General features: G+C 43.9%; 1 long non-coding RNA gene across 1 annotated transcript in view; it reads right to left on the reverse strand.

Annotated features, from left to right (window-relative positions):
* Nucleotides 1-1,051, reverse strand: part of LOC119721843 — a 7,586-nt gene extending 6,535 nt beyond the window's left edge. Inside the window, exon 1 of the long non-coding RNA XR_005270314.1 lies at nt 993-1,051. This is a non-coding gene — a long non-coding RNA (uncharacterized LOC119721843). The remainder of the gene's footprint in view (nt 1-992) is intronic.
* Between the last annotated feature and the right edge of the window lie 6,669 nt (nt 1,052-7,720).

Genomic DNA, 7,720 nt, shown 5'->3' on the forward strand with positions numbered 1-7,720 from the left:
AAACAGCCGGCAACCCACCACACACACTTTCACAACGTCGTCCTGGGGCTAAGACCTGCAAAGAGGAATATCTCCATCCCAAGCTGGAGATATGATCCCAATTTCAGACCAAAGACCCAGGCAGGGGAGCTTCCAACCGCCGTGACACAAGTTTCACCTTCCCCCTTACCCCCCCCCCCCTTCCCTCCCCGATAGACGTCACACGGAAAAAAGGTTACAGTTACTTAACAAAAAAACTTCGATGAAAACCGGCGTCTTCTCTCTTCGCGATTCAAAAAGCATCCCTGTGGCAGAAAAAAAAGCAAGTATTACAATTGTAAATTCAATATCCAAATTTTCTGACATCACGTCCTGTCATCAAACCTCCAATACATTTCCATTTTATCAACAAGTACTGTATGTCCAACTTGCCATCTCAAACTCCAAAGATATACCCCAAGGTCTACCCTCCACGTTAAAATCCAGCAAGCCCATTCAAATGCAAGGAAGCGCATCAAAACAGAGACGTTTTGCAAGGAGAAACATTACTCATTTACCTGTGGGAGATGAATGCTGCACTTGACGACCTTACTTCCTGTGCCCCTTCATCTTCAATCTGCACACACAGAAAAGAGAAACTGGGAAGAAACAAAAAGTGTTAGTGAAATGTCAAAAACTCTGCATCTTTGAACATCAACGAAGACGAACGGAACTGAACAAGGGGTGAACACAGTGGGCCCGGACAAATAGGGAGACGAAACAGACAGACATGAACAGAACGCAACAAAACAGCCGCAACCCACCACAACACACTTTCACAACGGTCGTCCTGGGGCTAAGACCTGCAAAGAGGACATATCTCCATCCCAAGCTGGAGATATGATCCCAATTTCAGACCAAAGACCCAGGCAGGGGTAGCTTCCACCCCCGCCGGTGACACAAGTTTCACTCACCCCCCTTACCCCCCCCTTTCCTCCCCGATAGACGTCACACGGAAAAAAGGTTACAGTTACTTAACAAAAACTTCGATGAAAACCGGCGTCTTCTCTCTTCGCAGCATTCAAAAGCTCCCTGTGGCAGAAAAAAAGAGCAAGTATACATTGTAAATTCAATATCCAAATTTTCTGACATCACGTCCTGTCATCAAACCTCCAATACATTTCCATTTTATCAACAAGTACTGTATGTCCAACTTGCCATCTCAAACTCCAAGATATACCCCAAGGTCTACCTCCACGTTAAAATCCAGCAAGCCATTCAAATGCAAGGAAGCGCATCAAAACAGAGACGTTTTGCAAGGAGAAACATTACTCATTTACCTGTGGGAGATGAATGCTGCACTTGGACGACCTTACTTCTGTGCCCTTCATCTTCAATCTGCACACACAGAAAAGAGAAAACTGGGAAGAAACAAAAGTGTTAGTGAAATGTCAAAACTCTGCATCTTTGAACATTCAACGAAGACGAACGGAACTGAAACAAGGGGTGAACACAGTGGGCCCGGACAAATAGGGAGACGAAACAGACAGACATGAACAGAACGCAACAAAACAGCCGGCAACCCACCACACACACTTTCACAACAACGGTCGTCCTGGGGCTAAGACCTGCAAAGAGGACATATCTCCATCCCAAGCTGGAGATATGATCCCAATTTCAGACCAAAGACCCAGGCAGGGGTAGCTTCCACACGCCGGTGACACAAGTTTCACCTCCCCCTTACCCCCCCCCTTCCCTCCCCGATAGACGTCACACGGAAAAAAGGTTACAGTTACTTAACAAAAACTTCGATGAAAACCGGCGTCTTCTCTCTTCGCAGCATTCAAAAGCTCCCTGTGGCAGAAAAAAAGAGCAAGTATACATTGTAAATTCAATATCCAAATTTTCTGACATCACGTCCTGTCATCAAACCTCCAATACATTTCCATTTTATCAACAAGTACTGTATGTCCAACTTGCCATCTCAAACTCCAAAGATATACCCCAAGGTCTACCTCCACGTTAAAATCCAGCAAGCCCATTCAAATGCAAGGAAGCGCATCAAAACAGAGACGTTTTGCAAGGAGAAACATTACTCATTTACCTGTGGGAGATGAATGCTGCACTTGGACGACCTTACTTCTGTGCCCTTCATCTTCAATCTGCACACACAGAAAAGAGAAAACTGGGAAGAAACAAAAAGTGTTAGTGAAATGTCAAAACTCTGCATCTTTGAACATTCAACGAAGACGAACGGAACTGAAACAACAAGGGGTGAACACAGTGGGCCCGGACAAATAGGGAGACGAAACAGACAGACATGAACAGAACGCAACAAACAAGCCGGCAACCCCCCACACACACTTTCACAACGGTCGTCCTGGGGCTAAGACCTGCAAAGAGGAATATCTCCATCCCAAGCTGGAGATATGATCCCAATTTCAGACCAAAGACCCAGGCAGGGGTAGCTTCCACCGCCGGTGACACAAGTTTCACCTCCCCCTTACCCCCCCCCCTTCCCTCCCCGATAGACGTCACACGGAAAAAAGGTTACAGTTACTTAACAAAAACTTCGATGAAAACCGGCGTCTTCTCTCTTCGCAGCATTCAAAAGCTCCCTGTGGCAGAAAAAAAGAGCAAGTATACATTGTAAATTCAATATCCAAATTTTCTGACATCACGTCCTGTCATCAAACCTCCAATACATTTCCATTTTATCAACAAGTACTGTATGTCCAACTTGCCATCTCAAACTCCAAAGATATACCCAAGGTCTACCTCCACGTTAAAATCCAGCAAGCCCATTCAAATGCAAGGAAGCGCATCAAAACAGAGAGACGTTTTGCAAGGAGAAACATTACTCATTTACCTGTGGGAGATGAATGCTGCACTTGGACGACCTTACTTCTGTGCCCTTCATCTTCAATCTGCACACAGAAAAGAGAAAACTGGAAGAAACAAAAAGTGTTAGTGAAATGTCAAAACTCTGCATCTTTGAACATTCAACGAAGACGAACGGAACTGAAACAAGGGGTGAACACAGTGGGCCCGGACAAATAGGGAGACGAAACAGACAGACATGAACAGAACGCAACAAAACAGCCGGCAACCCACCACACACACTTTCACAACGGTCGTCCTGGGGCTAAGACCTGCAAAGAGGACATATCTCCATCCCAAGCTGGAGATATGATCCCAATTTCAGACCAAAGACCCAGGCAGGGGTAGCTTCCACCCGCCGGTGACACAAGTTTCACCTCCCCCTTACCCCCCCCCTTCTTCCCTCCCCGATAGACGTCACACACGGAAAAAAGGTTACAGTTACTTAACAAAAACTTCGATGAAAACGGGCGTCTTCTCTCTTCGCAGCATTCAAAAGCTCCCTGTGGCAGAAAAAAAGAGCAAGTATACATTGTAAATTCAATATCCAAATTTTCTGACATCACGTCCTGTCATCAAACCTCCAATACATTTCCATTTTATCAACAAGTACTGTATGTCCAACTTGCCATCTCAAACTCCAAAGATATACCCCAAGGTCTACCTCCACGTTAAATCCAGCAAGCCCATTCAAATGCAAGGAAGCGCATCAAAACAGAGACGTTTTGCAAGGAGAAACATTACTCATTTACCTGTGGGAGATGAATGCTGCACTTGGACGACCTTACTTCTGTGCCCTTCATCTTCAATCTGCACACACAGAAAAGAGAAAACTGGGAAGAAACAAAAAGTGTTAGTGAAATGTCAAAACTCTGCATCTTTGAACATTCAACGAAGACGAACGGAACTGAAACAAGGGGTGAACACAGTGGGCCCGGACAAATAGGGAGACGAAACAGACAGACATGAACAGAACGCAACAAAACAGCCGGCAACCCACCACACACACTTTCACAACGGTCGTCCTGGGGCTAAGACCTGCAAAGAGGACATATCTCCATCCAAGCTGGAGATATGATCCCAATTCAGACCAAAGACCCAGGCAGGGGTAGCTTCCACGCGGTGACACAAGTTTCACCTCCCCCTTACCCCCCCCCCTCCCTCCCCGATAGACGTCACACGGAAAAAAGGTTACAGTTACTTAACAAAAACTTCGATGAAAACCGGCGTCTTCTCTCTTCGCAGCATTCAAAAGCTCCCTGTGGCAGAAAAAAAGAGCAAGTATACATTGTAAATTCAATATCCAAATTTTCTGACATCACGTCCTGTCATCAAACCTCCAATACATTTCCATTTTATCAAAAGTACTGTATGTCCAACTTGCCATCTCAAACTCCAAAGATATACCCCAAGGTCTACCTCCACGTTAAAATCCAGCAAGCCCATTCAAATGCAAGGAAGCGCATCAAAACAGAGACGTTTTGCAAGGAGAAACATTACTCATTTACCTGTGGGAGATGAATGCTGCACTTGGACGACCTTACTTCTGTGCCCTTCATCTTCAATCTGCACACACAGAAAAGAGAAAACTGGGAAGAAACAAAAAGTGTTAGTGAAATGTCAAAACTCTGCATCTTTGAACATTCAACGAAGACGAACGGAACTGAAACAAGGGGTGAACACAGTGGGCCCGGACAAATAGGGAGACGAAACAGACAGACATGAACAGAACGCAACAAAACAGCCGGCAACCCACCACACACACTTTCACAACGGTCGTCCTGGGCTAAGACCTGCAAAGAGGACATATCTCCATCCCAAGCTGGAGATATGATCCCAATTTCAGACCAAAGACCCAGGCAGGGTAGCTTCCACCGCCGGTGACACAAGTTTCACCTCCCCCTTACCCCCCCCTTCCCTCCCCGATAGACGTCACACGGAAAAAAGGTTACAGTTACTTAACAAAAACTTCGATGAAAACCGCGTCTTCTCTCTTCGCAGCATTCAAAAGCTCCCTGTGGCAGAAAAAAAGAGCAAGTATACATTGTAAATTCAATATCCAAATTTTCTGACATCACGTCCTGTCATCAAACCTCCAATACATTTCCATTTTATCAACAAGTACTGTATGTCCAACTTGCCATCTCAAACTCCAAAGATATACCCCAAGGGGTACCTCCACGTTAAAATCCAGCAAGCCCATTCAAATGCAAGGAAGCGCATCAAAACAGAGACGTTTTGCAAGGAGAAACATTACTCATTTACCTGTGGGAGATGAATGCTGCACTTGGACGACCTTACTTCTGTGCCCTTCATCTTCAATCTGCACACACAGAAAAGAGAAAACTGGGAAGAAACAAAAAGTGTTAGTGAAATGTCAAAACTCTGCATCTTTGAACATTCAACGAAGACGAACGGAACTGGAACAAGGGGTGAACACAGTGGGCCCGGACAAATAGGGAGACGAAACAGACAGACATGAACAGAACGCAACAAAACAGCCGGCAACCCACCACACACACTTTCACAACGGTCGTCTGGGGCTAAGACCTGCAAAGAGGACATATCTCCATCCCAAGCTGGAGATATGATCCCAATTTCAGACCAAAGACCCAGGCAGGGGTAGCTTCCACCGCCGGTGACACAAGTTTCACCTCCCCCTTACCCCCCCCCCTTCCCTCCCCGATAGATGTCACACGGAAAAAAGGTTACAGTTACTTAACAAAAACTTCGATGAAAACCGGCGTCTTCTCTCTTCGCAGCATTCAAAAGCTCCCTGTGGCAGAAAAAAAGAGCAAGTATACATTGTAAATTCAATATCCAAATTTTCTGACATCACGTCCTGTCATCAAACCTCCAATACATTTCCATTTTATCAACAAGTACTGTATGTCCAACTTGCCATCTCAAACTCCAAAGATATACCCCAAGGTCTACCTCCACGTTAAAATCCAGCAAGCCCATTCAAATGCAAGGAAGCGCATCAAAACAGAGACGTTTTGCAAGGAGAAACATTACTCATTTACCTGTGGGAGATGAATGCTGCACTTGGACGACCTTACTTCTGTGCCCTTCATCTTCAATCTGCACACACAGAAAAATGAAAACAGGGAAGAAACAAAAAGTGTTAGTGAAATGTCAAAACTCTGCATCTTTGAACATTCAACGAAGACGAACGGAACTGAAACAAGGGGTGAACACAATTTTCAGGCCAATTTTGCACACTTTTTAGCTGACACAATTCTCCAAATATTTCATGAGGCAGTGGCAAGATCACCAGCCAAGTTTGAAGTCTAAATATTTTTTTAAAATTCCTCAACATTTTGCACCTGCAAGTAAAGCCAATTCACTTTAATTGAAGCCTTAGACTATAGACTGGTACATGTCCAAGGTTTTCCAAAGATTGGCCTTTCAGAAGTCTGGTGGCATGACTATAGATAATTCTTTTGGCACAGTTGATTAATGCAGTTTTAAATGGGTGTCCCAAAGTTGTGAACTAGCATATTGCATGCCTTTCAAACCTAGACCTGTTCGGAACATTTTTGAACAATTGGGTTTGCTAATACTTTTGGTCATGGAGGTAAAAGGCCACCTGTTCTTGAATGTTTGTGCCCAAAACTAGCCCCACAAATAGGCGCACATTGTGCAGACCATTAAGCTTCCATAGACCTCATGCAGTGATAGCCTAATTACGCGCACTTCTCAAAATCATTACAAATACTGATGAGAACCGTCTCCAAGATGTTTGAGACACACATCAAATTAAAGCTTGTTTTATCATCTTTCATTTTCCTTGCAAATTTTTTTTTGGGGTGGGGGGGGGGGGGGGGGTATCCAATGTATCCAATTTCGAGAAAATTCCATCCAAAGATGATCAGCCCTAAAAGCAGGCCTGAAGCCCATCGCCATTTTGAAAATGGACGCCTACGCTCCATTGCAAAACAGTGCCATTTTAGGGCCTAATTTCATCCACATTCCACATTTATACGAGCTCACAGTTCTCTGCGTGGCTTTTATCGTTCTTTTTTACAAATCCTTAAGTTCACGGCCCTAAAAATGCTCTAATACCGGAGAATTTGAGGGCATGCAAATCGTGATTTGGCCGGCGTATGCAATTTTGGGCCTATTTACTGATCTGCACCAATGGTTCAATAAACTTCCTCACAATACGGAAGTCCAGTAATTTTGAGCCACTTTTTTATGGGGATGTCCCAAACATGAAGGCCTAAACAGAATTTCGGTAATACTTATCTTGAAGGACACGCGAATTTTTAAGAGTTCTATTCAAAACTGACTTTTGCAGATGACTGTCCAGCACCAAAGTGACTTTTGCAGGCTGAAGCAGTCTTTTTTCTTCAGATAAATTCATGTTAGTTGTAATTTTGAAAGCACGTTCAAAGAAAATGTGACTTTCCTACCGTTTTTCGCAGTTCGCCATCTTGTTTTTTAAAAATATATTTCCTGTTTGTCATCGTCGTCTTTAACCTCTCATAAATCAAAGCCCTGCCCCCCGTTCTTCAAAATTAAACCTGCTGATATTCAAGAAGGTATCATTGCCAACTGTTCGTTTGTGTCAAGAAATATCAGAATGTCACTTTTGAGTGTCATTTATTCAGTTGTTTTGGCGAGTCTTTTAACCTTATGTAGCAACGGGGTCCTAAAGGTAAGGATTACCAGAATTTCTGCTCACAGCTGCATGGATTCTCCTCCAGTGCAGTTCAAAAGTATTTTTTTTTATATATTAAATTGATGTTACATGTATTTGGTTTACAATGTCCAAATCAGAAAGACAGGATCCAGACGCCACTTCTGAATTGTGTAAAATGTCTATGGAGCTAGAGTCAAGTGCATTTTCAAAGTATTTTTCAACAAAATAAACTGG

Source organism: Patiria miniata, unplaced genomic scaffold (assembly GCF_015706575.1).
Source record: "Patiria miniata isolate m_02_andy unplaced genomic scaffold, ASM1570657v1 HiC_scaffold_14, whole genome shotgun sequence".
NCBI classification, from domain to species: domain Eukaryota; kingdom Metazoa; phylum Echinodermata; class Asteroidea; order Valvatida; family Asterinidae; genus Patiria; species Patiria miniata.